At 41.2% G+C, this 12,095-nt stretch overlaps 1 protein-coding gene and 1 pseudogene across 2 annotated transcripts in view; both read right to left on the bottom strand.

Annotated features, from left to right (window-relative positions):
* RAB7A (RAB7A, member RAS oncogene family) overlaps window positions 1-12,095 on the bottom strand; it is a 76,180-nt gene that overhangs the window by 42,265 nt on the left and 21,820 nt on the right. The gene's annotated exons all lie outside the window — the stretch shown is intronic.
* LOC114207624 (large ribosomal subunit protein uL24 pseudogene) lies at window positions 1,319-8,300 on the bottom strand (annotated as a pseudogene).

The raw sequence follows: 12,095 nt of genomic DNA, 5'->3' as shown, positions 1-12,095 counted from the left end.
CAAACAATAAAACACTTTACATAGATACACAAGTTACCTGAAGTCAGTACGGGACTGACATAGGGAATGACATGATTTTGCCTTGCTCCCCCGCACCCCCACAAAGAGGATTAGATTTAAAAAGATTTCAATTACCATTAGTCTAAAATGTTTTTGAATCCATTAACCTAGAGACTAAGGGTTTTCCTGTAGCTCTCACTCACCCAAAAGCGACCCATCCTTTCATTTCTACATCTCACTTCTGTTATGGTTGGTGGATGAACTTCCTCACTTTTACTCAAAGGCTTAACCATCAAAAGCCTGCTGGTTAGGTGACTCAACTGACTTTCTGCCAGAGTATATCCGGCTGTTCACAAACCAGACACTAGTTCTCTGAATTGTAACAAGTATCTGAGAAACATGGGACACCTGGGTGGCTCAGTCGGTTAAGTGTCTGCCTTCAGCTCAGGTACTGGGCTCCCTGCTCAGTGGGGAGTCTGCTTCTCCCTCTGCCTTCCACTCTCCCTGCTTGTGCGTTCTTTCTCTGACAAGTAAGTAAAATCTTAAAAAAAAAAAAAAAAAAGTATCTGACAGGGCGCCTGAGTGGCTCAGTTGTTTAGCAACTGCCTTTGGCTCAGGTCATGGTCCCAGGGTCCTGGGATCAAGCCCCGCATCGGGCTCCCTGCTCTGCGGGAAGCCTGCTTCTCCCTCTCCCACTCCCCCTGCTTGTGTTCCCTCTCTCGCTGTGTCTCTCTGTCAAATAAATAAATAAAATTTAAAAAAAAAGTATCTGAGAAACAGAGGTATGTAAAGGATCAGTATAAGGATGCTCTGGGACCTGTCCTTAAAAGAGTGACTCTATTATTAATGTCAAGTTTATTAGTCAGGGTTGTCCAAAGAAACAGAACCACCAAGATGGAGAAAGAGAACCTAATGGCTCTGCTGGCAACATATATATAAGGTCATATTTTGCCAATTACCTTCAAGTGAGATTTAAAATATATTGTTAAAAATAAACTTCATATACCAGGGCGCCTGGGTGGCTCAGGTTAAGCGTCTGCCTTCGGCTCGGGTCATGATCCCAGGGTCCTGGGATCGAGCCCCTGCATAGGGCTCCCTGCTCGGCTGGGGGCCTGCTTCTCCCTCTCCCTCTGTCCCTGCTTGTGTTCCCTCTCTCACTGTGTCTCTGTCAAATAAATAAATAAAATCTTTTAAAAAAATAAACTTCATGTATATGATTTACATATGTAACAATGTATAAGATCACATAAATACATACAGGATTATATATATACATATATAAAGTTTATATAAGTGACATTTATTACAAGTAAGTAGCTCACACAATTATGGAGGCCAAGGAGTCCCGAGATCTGCAATCTGAGGGCCTGACAACCAGGAGAGCCAATGGTATAAGATCCAGTCTGAGTCTGAAGGCACAAGAAAACCTTCAAATAGAGTGAACTTTCTCTTGTTCACGCTTTTTGTTCTATTCAGGACTCTAACAACTGGGATGAGGGCAATCTGCTTTGCACAGTCTACAGATTCAAATATTAATCTCTTCCAGAAAGACCCTCACAGATAGATCCAGAGTAATGCTTTAACCAAATAACTGGGCATCCCTGCCCCAGTCAAGCTGCCACATAAAATTAACCAGTCGGCCAGGGTTAGATATGAAAAGCTAACAGAAGCTCACCCATTTGAGGTTTCAGGTAAAAAAATGGGGAACCGTAATGCTCAAGCACAGGCCCAACTCTTTAGGCTGAAAAGGAAATGCTACAGAACAGAAATGTCAAAAGTTTCAAAACACTTTCCTTCTATTTCTAAAGTTATTGAAGAGAAGGTTTAAAAGGACTGAAACTGTGCTAGTTAAGATTTTGGCAAAATAAAGACTGCCTGCCAAACTGGATCACCAATGCACAGCTTGTTTCGGACCACATTTTAGAAACATCATTGCTAAATACTAATTCAAGGTGGAAACACAAAACTACCATGACAAAAAGGAAAAGGGATGAACATTCCATATTCCATAACTACACATGCTTTTCCACCACATCACACTGCACAGCTGAGCACACTGTGAGGTGGTAATACATAATTTATGAAATCACATTTCAAGGTCAGAGATCCATCAGTTAAGATGCAGTCTGGCTTTATTTGAGAGGAAGAGTCTGTATGAAGAGAAGGTACTGATCTTAATTTCATTTGTAAGAACATCACACTGTGGTGCAACATCACCATCTATTTCCAGAACTTTTTTCATCACGGCAAACAGAAACTCCATACAGATTAAGCAATGATTATGCAGGTCCTGCTCCCCTAGCCCTTAATAATCTCTATTCTACTTTCTGTCTATGAATTTTCCTTTTTTAAATAGCTCATGGAAGTGGGTATCTGTCCTCATGTATGGCATATCTCAGCATGATGTTTTCAATTTCATCTACACTGTAGCATGCATCAGAACTTCATTCTTTTATATGGTGAATAATACGCCATTGCAAGTAAATACATCTTGCTTATCCTTTTTTATTTATTTTATTTAAATTCAAGTTAGTTAACATAAAATGTGTTTTATTTATTCTTTTATCTGCTGATGATGCGGTTGTTTCTACTTTTTGACTCTCTTGAATAATTCTGCTATGAACAACAGTATATCAGTATCTGTTTTGAGATCCTGTTTTCAAATCTTTTGGGTATATACCTAAAAGTGGGTTTGCCAAGACATACAGTAACTCTGTTTAAACTTTTAAGGAACAACCAACCAGCTTTCCATAGCGCCAGCACCGTTTCAACTTCTTAGCAGCAATAGACAAAAGTCCCAATTTCTCCAGATCCTCACCAACACGTGTTTTATTTATGTATTTATTTATTTATTTGAGAGAGAGAGAAAGAGCATGAGAAAGCACAAGCAGGGGGAGTGGCAGAGGAAGAAGCAGACTCCCCAGTGAGCAAGGAGCCCAAGCCAATGCGGGGCTCAATCCCAGAACCCTGGGATCATGATTTGAGCCAGAAGCAGACACAGATGCTAACGCTTAACTGACTGAGCCACCCAGGTGTCCCCCCCCCACCTTAAATAACAGCCATCACCAACAGGCACATGAAAAAGTGCTCAACATCACTTGGCATCAAAGACATACAAATCAAAACCACAACGAGATACCAGCTCACACCAGTCAGAATGGCTAAAATTAACAAGTCAGGAAATGACAGATGTTGGCGAGGATGCGGAGAAAGGGGAACCCTCCTACACTGTTGGTGGGAATGCAAGCTGGTGCAGCCACTCTGGAAAAGAATATGGAAGTTCCTCAAAAAGTTGAAAATAGAGCTACCCTACGACCCAGCAATTGCACTACTGGGTATTTACCCCAAAGATACAAATGTAGTAATCCAAAGGGGCACGGGCACCCCAATGTTTATAGCAGCAATGTACACAAAAGCCAAACTATGGAAAGAACCCAGATGTCCATCTACAGATGAATGGATAAAGAAGATGTGGCATATACATATACAATGGGATATTATGCAGGCATCAAAAAATTGAAATCTTACCATTTGCAACGACATGGATGGAACTAGAGGGTATTATGCTAAGCGAAATAAGTCAATCAGAGAAAGACAATTATCAAATGATCTCACTGATACATGGAATTTGAGAAAGCAGAGGATCATAGGGGAAGAGAGGAAAAAATGAAACAAGAAGAAACCAGAGAGGGAGACAAACCATAGGAGACTCTTAATCTCAGGAAACAAACTAAGGGTTGCTGGAGTGGAGGGGGGCAGGAGGGATGGGGTGGCTGGGTGATGGACACTGGGGAGGGTATGTGTTGTGGTGAGTGCTGTGAATTGTGTAAGATAAATGAATCACAGACCTGTACCCCTGAAACAAAAATACATGTTAATTAAAAAATAAAAAATAAAATAAATGCCATCATAGCCAGTGTGAAGTGGTATCTCATTGTAGGTTTAATTTGTATTTCCCTAATGACTAGTGATATGCATTTTTGTGGTGTGAATTAGCCATTTGCATATCTTCTTTGAAGAAATGTCTATCCAGGTCTTGTGCCCCTTTTGAATCGTGCTTTGTTATTGAGTTGGAGTTCTTAAATATTCTGAATATGAACTCCTTATCAGATATATGATTTACAGATATTTTCTCATTCTGGGGATTGTCTTTTTACTCTTGATAGTGTCCTTTGAAGCACAGTTTTTAATTTTGATAAAGTCCAATTTACCTGTTTTTCCTGTTGTTGCCTGTGCTTTCAGTGTCATAGCCACAAAATCACTGTCATCCAAAGTCATAATTTTTCCCCTAAGTTTTCTTCTAAGAATTTTATACTTTTTTTTTAAAGATTTTATTTATTTATTTGAGAGAGAGAATGAGAGAGAGAGCACAAGAGGGAAGAGGGTCAGAGGGAGAAGCAGACTCCCTGCTGAGCAGTGAGCCCGATGCGGGACTCGATCCTGGGACTCCAGGATCATGACCTGGGCCGAAGGCAGTCGCTTAACCAACTGAGCCACCCAGGCGCCCCAAGAATTTTATACTTTTAACTCTTTGGTTTTGATCTAATTTTTGCACATGGTGATAGGTAAGGGTTAAGCTCTTCTTTTGCAGGTAGATGTTTCCCCAGTACCATTACCATTTGTTGAAGACACTGTCCTTTTACCACTAAATGGGACTTTTCGTACCTTTGTGGAAGTTCAACTGATCCTGTACGTGAAAGTCAATTTCTGGGCTCTATATTCCATTGATCTACACATGTATCCTTATGCCAGTACCACAATGTTTTATTATAGCTTTGCAGAAAGTTTTGAAGTCATGAAGTGGGAAGACTTCAACTTTGTTTTGAGCTTTTAAGATTGTTTTCACTATTCAGGGTCCCATGATTTTCTTTATGAATTTTAGGATGCATTTTTCTATTTCTGTGAAAAACAAGTCACTGAAATTTTAATAAAGATTGAACTGAATTTGTAGAAGGCTTTGGGAGTATTGTCATCCTAATAAAATTAAGTTTTCTAACCCAAAAACGTGACATGTCTTTTTATATCTTGTTTAATTTTTTCCAGCAGTTTTACAGTTTTCAGTTTATAGGTCTTTCACACACCAAGTTAATTTTTAAAATTCAGTTTTCAAAAATTTTTAATTCCAGTATAGTTAACATGCAGTGTTGTATTAGTTTCGGGTGTACAATATAGTGACTCATCACTTCCATACATCATCCAGTGCTTATCACAAGTGCACCCCTTAATCCCCATCACCAATTTCACCCATCCCCCCCCCACCCACCTCCCCTCTGGTAATCATCAGTGTGTTCTCTATAGTTAACAGTCTGTTTCTTGGTTTGTCTCTCTTTGTTTTAGCCTTTGCTCATTTGTTTTATTTCCTAGATGCCATATATGAATGAAATCAGATGGTATCCGTCTTTCCTACCAAGCTAATTTTACTTTTTTTGATGCTATTTTAAGTGGAACTGTTTTCCTGGTTTCCTCTTTGGATAGTTCATTGTTAGTATATAGAAATGCAACTGGTTTTTGTGTTCTCACTTTCTATCCTGCAACTTTGATTAATTAGTTTATTAGCTCTAACAGGTTTTTATTTTTTAGTATGAAATCTTCAGATATTCTACATATATAAGATCATGTCACCTGCAACAGAGATAATTTTACTCCTTCCTTTCCCATTTGGATGTCTTTTATTTCCTTTTCTTGCCAAACTGCTCTGGTTAGAACCTCTAGTACTATTATGAATAGAAGTGGAGGCAGTGGGCATCCTTGCCTTTTCCCTGAACTAAATCAGAGTCTTTTACTACTATGATGTTCACTGGGTGCTTTTCATATATGGCTTTTATTATACTGAAGTGATCATCTTCTATTCCTAGTGTTTTGAGTCACGGAAGGCTGAATTTTGTCAAAGGCTTTTTCTGCATCAATTGAGATGATCATGTGTTTTTCTTGTTCCTTTCACTTTGTTAATGTGGTGTACTATATTGATCACTTTTTCAATGTGCAATCATCCTAGCATTCCAGGAACAAATCCCACTTGCTCATGGTGTATAAATCCTTTTAACAGGCGGCTTAATATTTAGTTTGCTGGTATTTTACTCAAGATCTTTGAGTCATTGTTTATAAGGGCTACTGACCTGTAGTTTAACTTTTTTTGTAGCCTTTGCCTGGTCCTGGTATCAGAGCAATGTTGGCTCACAGAATGATTTAGTAAGTGTTCCTCCCTCTTTGATTTCTGGGAAGAATGTGAGGATTGGTGTTAGTTCTTTGAATGTTAGCATTCACCAGTGAATACATCAGGTCCAGGGCTTTTCTTTGTTGGTAGGTTTTGGGTAACTGATTTGATCTCTTTTTTTTTTCTATTTAAAGATTTTATTTATTTGAGAGAGAGAGAGCACATGAGAGGGGGGAGGGTCAGAGGGCAAAGCAGACTCGCTGGCGAGCAGGGAGCCCGATGCGGGGACTCGATCCAGGGACTCCAGGATCATGACCTGAGCCGAAGGCAGTCAGTCGCCCAACCAACTGAGCCACCCAGGCACCCCCTGATTTGATCTCTTTACTTGACAAGTATGATTTTTATTGAGTTGGTTTTGGTAGTTTGTGTTTCCAGGACCTTATTAATTTCATCCAGGTTATTAAATCTGTTGGTGTACAAGTGTTCATAGGACTCTCTTATAATCCTTTTTTCCCCCTGTAGAACTGGTAGTAACATCCCCACAGAGTTAATTTCTGATTTTAGAAATAGGAGGGTTTTTTTTTTCTCAGTCAATCCAGCCGGAAATCTGTCTGCTCTAATCTTTATTATTTCCTTTCCTTCTACTAGCTTTGGGTTTGTTCTTTTTCTAATTCCACAGGAAGTAAAGTTAGGTTGCTGATTAGAGGATGCTTCTTCTTGGGTGGCTCAGTTGGTTAAGCATCTGACTCTTGGTTTCGGCTCAGCTCATAATTCTCAGGGTTGTGAGACTGAGCCCTGAATGGGGCTCTGTGCTCAGTCCGGGGTCTGCTGGCGATTCTCTCCCACTCCTCCCCCTCTGCGAACCACCACCCCCCACCCCCGCGCCTGTGTGTGCTCCTTCTCAAATACATAACTAAAATCTTAAAAGAGAGGTTTCCTTTTTTTTTTTTAATGTTAGCATATATCACTATGAATTTCCCCCTTAGCTCTGCTTTGCTGTGTCGCATAAGTTTTAGTATATTGTGTTTTCATTTTATTCATCTCTTAAGTATTTAAAAATTTCCCTTGTGATTTCATCTTTGGCCCACTGGTTCTTTAAGAGTGTGCTGTTTTACATCCACAGATTTGTGAATTTTCCAGTTTTCCTCCTGTTACTGATTTCCAACTTCATCTCACTGTGGTCAGAAGAGAAATTTTTATGGTATCTATCTTGCCACCAACCTTTAAATTGTGGCCTAACACCAGGTGTGTCCTAGAGAAGGTCCCATGTGCACCTGAGAAGAATGCATGCGCTGTTGTTGAGTGGGGTCCTATGTGTGTCTGTTAGATCTGGCTGGGTTACTGTTGTTCAAGTTCTCTATTTCCTCACTTCTCTGTTCTCTGGTTCTACCCACTCTTGAATATCATTGTGAAATTACCTATTTCTCCCTTCAGTTCTGTCAATTTTTGCTTCATATAATTTTTTTTCATTTTAACAGTTTTTATTTTTTTAAAAAGATTTTATTTACTTGACGGACAGAGAGAGAGCATAAGCAGGGGGAGCAGCAGAAAGAGAGGGAGAAGCAGGCTCCCAGGACCCTGGAATCATGACCCAAGCCAGAGGCAGACGCTTAACCGACTCAGCCACCCAGGCGCCCCTGTAACAGTTTTTATTTAAAGTTGCATATAAGATTACTCCTGTCATCTTCTCAATTCTTTCTTCCTTATATATGCCCTTTTCTTTTCCTACTTGGCAAGATTTGGCTTCATGTTCAAGGATCTTTTGGCAGTCTTTGTCCAGTTTTAGTCTAGTGATAACCACCTTGCTAAAGTCAATGTCCACATGGACAGTTGTGCCATTTGCCTTTTCTCGCTGTACTCATTCAATGTAGATAACATACTTCTTCCTGTAAACCTGGGCTACTTTGCCAATTTGCTGACCTTTGTAGTGTCCTCGCACAACCTGCACTTCATCATCCTTTCGGACGGGCACGGACTGAACATTTTACTTCTGTCCCAGTTCTTTGGAAAGAGGCGAAGACATGCTCCTCCTGCAAATTTTTTGGGAAGGTGCACTGAAATGCCGTTTATGGTTCTTGCTCCAGTCAGAAGTCACAAAGGGATTGAACTTCATTTTGGCCACTGGCGCTTCAGTGATGGCCACAAAAGGGAAGGGCTGCGTCATATAATTTGATGACCTATCATTAGATGTAACAAATGTTTACCATTATTTTAACTTCTTGCTGTACTGAACCTTTTATTAACATATGTTCTTCTTTGTCTCTCGTAAATTTTTTTTATTTAAAATCTATCTTGAGGGGCACCTGGGTGGGCTCAGTCAGTTAAGCATCTGTCTGCCTTCGGCTCAAGTCATGATCTTGGGGTCCTGGGATCCAGCCCCGCATCAGACTCCCTGCTCAGCGGGGAGTCTGCTTCTCCCTCTCCCTCTGTTCCCCTTGCTTGTGCTCTCTTTCTGACAAATAAATAAAATCTTTAAAAATTTATCTTGACTCATTTCAGTACAGCTGAAATAAAACCAGCTCTCTTTTGGTTACTATTTATGTGAATTATCTTTTCCCACTCTTTCATATTCAAATTTTGTGTGTCTTTGGATCTAAACTGAGTCTCTTGTAAATAAATAGTTGGATCAGGTTTTTCTATCCAATCTGCCAATCTGTCTTTTCAGAGTTTAATGCATTTATATTTAAAGAAATTACTGATAAGGACTTATTTCTGTCACTTTGGTGTTTGTGTTCTATAGGCCTTATAGCTTTTTGATTATTCTGCATGACTATCTTCTTTTGTGTTCAGCTGATTTTTTGTAGTAAAACATTGTAACTCCCTTCTCATTTCCTTTTGTGTGTATTCTATAGCTATTTTCCTTGTCATTACCCCTCAGTTTTACAGATATTAATAACGTACCTTATTGTGTCGTATGCAACAAAACCCTTTCCTATAGTACTGTGATGCTAACAGAGTTGTATCATCATTTTGGGACCAGAGTTTAAGCAAAATGAAACGAGTATTTTCAGTGTAAACACTGAGGTCTTTAAAGCCAGAAATTATTACAGATTTCCAAACAAGAAAGAAAAAGCCCACTGAAGCACCACACGTTTTAATTTTCAATAAAGTAAACATTACTCTCTAATAATGATCCACCTAAACAAAAAGCTCTTTGGAATCCTTTAAGGGGAAAAAAAAACCCTGACTGGGTGGCTCTGTCAGTTAAGCATCTGACTCTTGATTTCAGCTCAGGTCATGATCTCAGGGCTGTGAGACTGAGCCCTGCACTGGGCACCCTGCTCAGCAGGGAGTCTGCTTCAGATTCTCTTCTCTCCCTCTCTCTCAAATAAATAAATCTTAAAAAAAAAAAAAGGCAAAAAGGTCAAGACCAAAAAGAAAGAAAACCATTGTAGATTATCCCCAGCCATTATCAGCCCATTTCTTGCCCTGCACCACTGTGATGGAATTACAAAGACCCATTTGGGCCCCTGTCTAGGCCTAGGTTTTTGGTCCTTATAGCTCAGAAAGCTGATTTCTGGTGACCTGATGGACTTTAGTAACCTGACAGGTTGTTTACTCCTTTTTTTCTTTCCATCTTATTTTTCTTTGTTCTACTTTCTTATTTTTCATTCTTTTCTCATTTCTATTCTTTTGTTAGCATAGTCTAAGTGTAATTATTATTTTATATCATTAGTATTAGTGTTGTTAGCACAATTAGTATCACCAGTTAGTACAGTTAGCAGATCACCATGCAGCACGGCCTTACAGCCATCTCTGCTAACAAATTACCCATATCTAAAATTATGAGCTCCTCGAGATCACTGGCCAGGGTAACTGCCAATGGTGAGGTTGGCCCAGCACATCTTGACTGGGACAGAGGCTGTGAAGGTCATTAAGAACAGTCAGCAGAGAGTGAAATAAGTCAGTCAGAGAAAGACATGTACCATATGACTTCACTGATATGAGGAATTCTTAATCTCAGGAAACAAACTGAGGGTTGCTGGAGTGGTGGGGGGTGGGAGGGAGGGGATGGCTGGGTGATAGACACTGGGGAGGGTATGTGCTATGGTGAGCGCTGTGAATTGTGCAAGACTGTTGAATCACAGATCTGTACCTCTCAAACAAATAATGCAATATATGTTAAGAGAAAAAAAGAAGAAGATAGCAGGAGGGGAAGAATGAAGGGGAGTAAGTCGGAGGGGGAGACGAACCATGAGAGAGGATGGACTCTGAAAAACAAACTGAGGGTTCTAGAGGGGAGGGGGGGTGGGGGGATGGGTTAGCCTGGTGATGGGTATTAAAGAGGGCACATTCTGTGTGGAGCACTGGGTGTTATGCACAAACAATGAATCATGGAACACTACATCAAAAACTAATGATGTAATGTATGGTGATTAACATAACAATAAAAAATTAAAAAAAAAAAAAAACAGTCAGCAGAGCACCCCCAGTTTCCAGGGACTTTTCTAAGACGCACACAGCACAAAGGCCTTGAATCACACCAATATGGTAAAGCTGAGGTGACTGACACTGAGCAAGCACTATTCCTTGTCTTGGAGTACGTTAGTGGAGGAGACATGTTTATTTACAATGGACCACAGCCACATGACAAAGAAAGAGGCCAGAGGCAAATTCCAGCAGCTAGTATCCACTGTGCAGTACTGCCACCAGAATGGTATAATTCACAGGGACCTGAAACCAGAGAACCTTCTTTGTGACACTCAGCTGAATGTAAAAATTGCAGACTTTGGCCTCAGCAGTGAGTTCACCACTGGCCATAAGCAGAACACCAACTGTAACAGCCTCCCTTATACTACCCCAGAACCCTTCCTGTGACAAAAGTACAATGATCCAAGGTCACTTGGGCAGCTCAGATAGTTAAGTGCCCAACTCTTGATTTCGGCTCAGGTCATGATCTCAGGGCTTGAGCCCCACATCGCCCAGCATGGAGCCTGCTTAAGATTCTCTTTCTCTCTCCCACTGCCCCCACCCCCCCAAATCCACTATGGTGGATGTGTGAAGCATGGTAATCATTCTGTCACCATGGTTACTGGTGTCCCTGCCTTTTGTGGGAGAGGACTTCAGGGAGCTACGGAAGCAGATCCTGAGGGGGCAATACCACATTCCAATGTTCTTTATCTCTTGAATGTGAAAACCTCGAGAAAACTGATGACCCTCAACTGCAGTGATAGAGGAACGTTAGAAAATATTATGAGGGATCCAAGGATAAATATGGGCCAGGAAGAGAAACTCAGATCTTACAGAGTGCCTCATGACAACAAGGACCCCTGGGGTGACAAAAGTGATGATGAACATGGGCTATGGGTGGGACCAGATCCAGGACTCATGAACAGCACAGAGGTATGAGAGTGCGATGGCCACCTAAGTGATCCCAAGCTCAAGAAACCCAAGGTAAAGGGCCACTCCCATCACAATAAGCCCCTCCTCCCCTTCTGCTAACCCTAACAGTTGCATTCTTTCCCCAACCTAGAAGGTTTAGCAGGTGTCTTGACGATGCAGTAAAAAATACTTGCAGCAAGCCTGCTATCCCCACCTGGGAGCACCAGAACTCAGAGCAGAAGGCCACAGTGCCTGCCAGTCCCCCACACCCCGTGTGGAGTCAAGGACCACCAGCCCCAGCTCAGCCCCCTAGCAGTGGCCCTGGGGCCTCCTCCAACCCCAGCACCAGCAGCAGTAGCACAACACCAGAGGGAACCAACAGTCCTCAATGTGTGTCTTTAAAAGAAAACCCTCTGCAAACCAGGCAGCCTGATGGTACAACCCAAACCCCTCCTTCAGGTCACAGCCAGGGCCAATGGTGACGGCTGGCAGGTTCCTCAACTTTATTCTAAGACAGTTCTGTTTTAGGCTGCCCAGCAAGAATCAGAAAGGCAAACAAAATAGAGTGAAGCCAATTTAATCTCTCATGGTGAATGGCCAAGGCAGAAATCAAATCAAA

Source organism: Eumetopias jubatus, unplaced genomic scaffold (genome assembly GCF_037043125.1).
Source record: "Eumetopias jubatus isolate StellerSeaLion01/CBP00866 unplaced genomic scaffold, mEumJub1_p1.0 scaffold_1, whole genome shotgun sequence".
Classification (NCBI taxonomy): Eukaryota; Metazoa; Chordata; class Mammalia; order Carnivora; family Otariidae; genus Eumetopias; species Eumetopias jubatus.
Note: the sequence above shows the minus strand (reverse complement) of the source record. Positions and strands in the feature narration are given on the sequence as shown.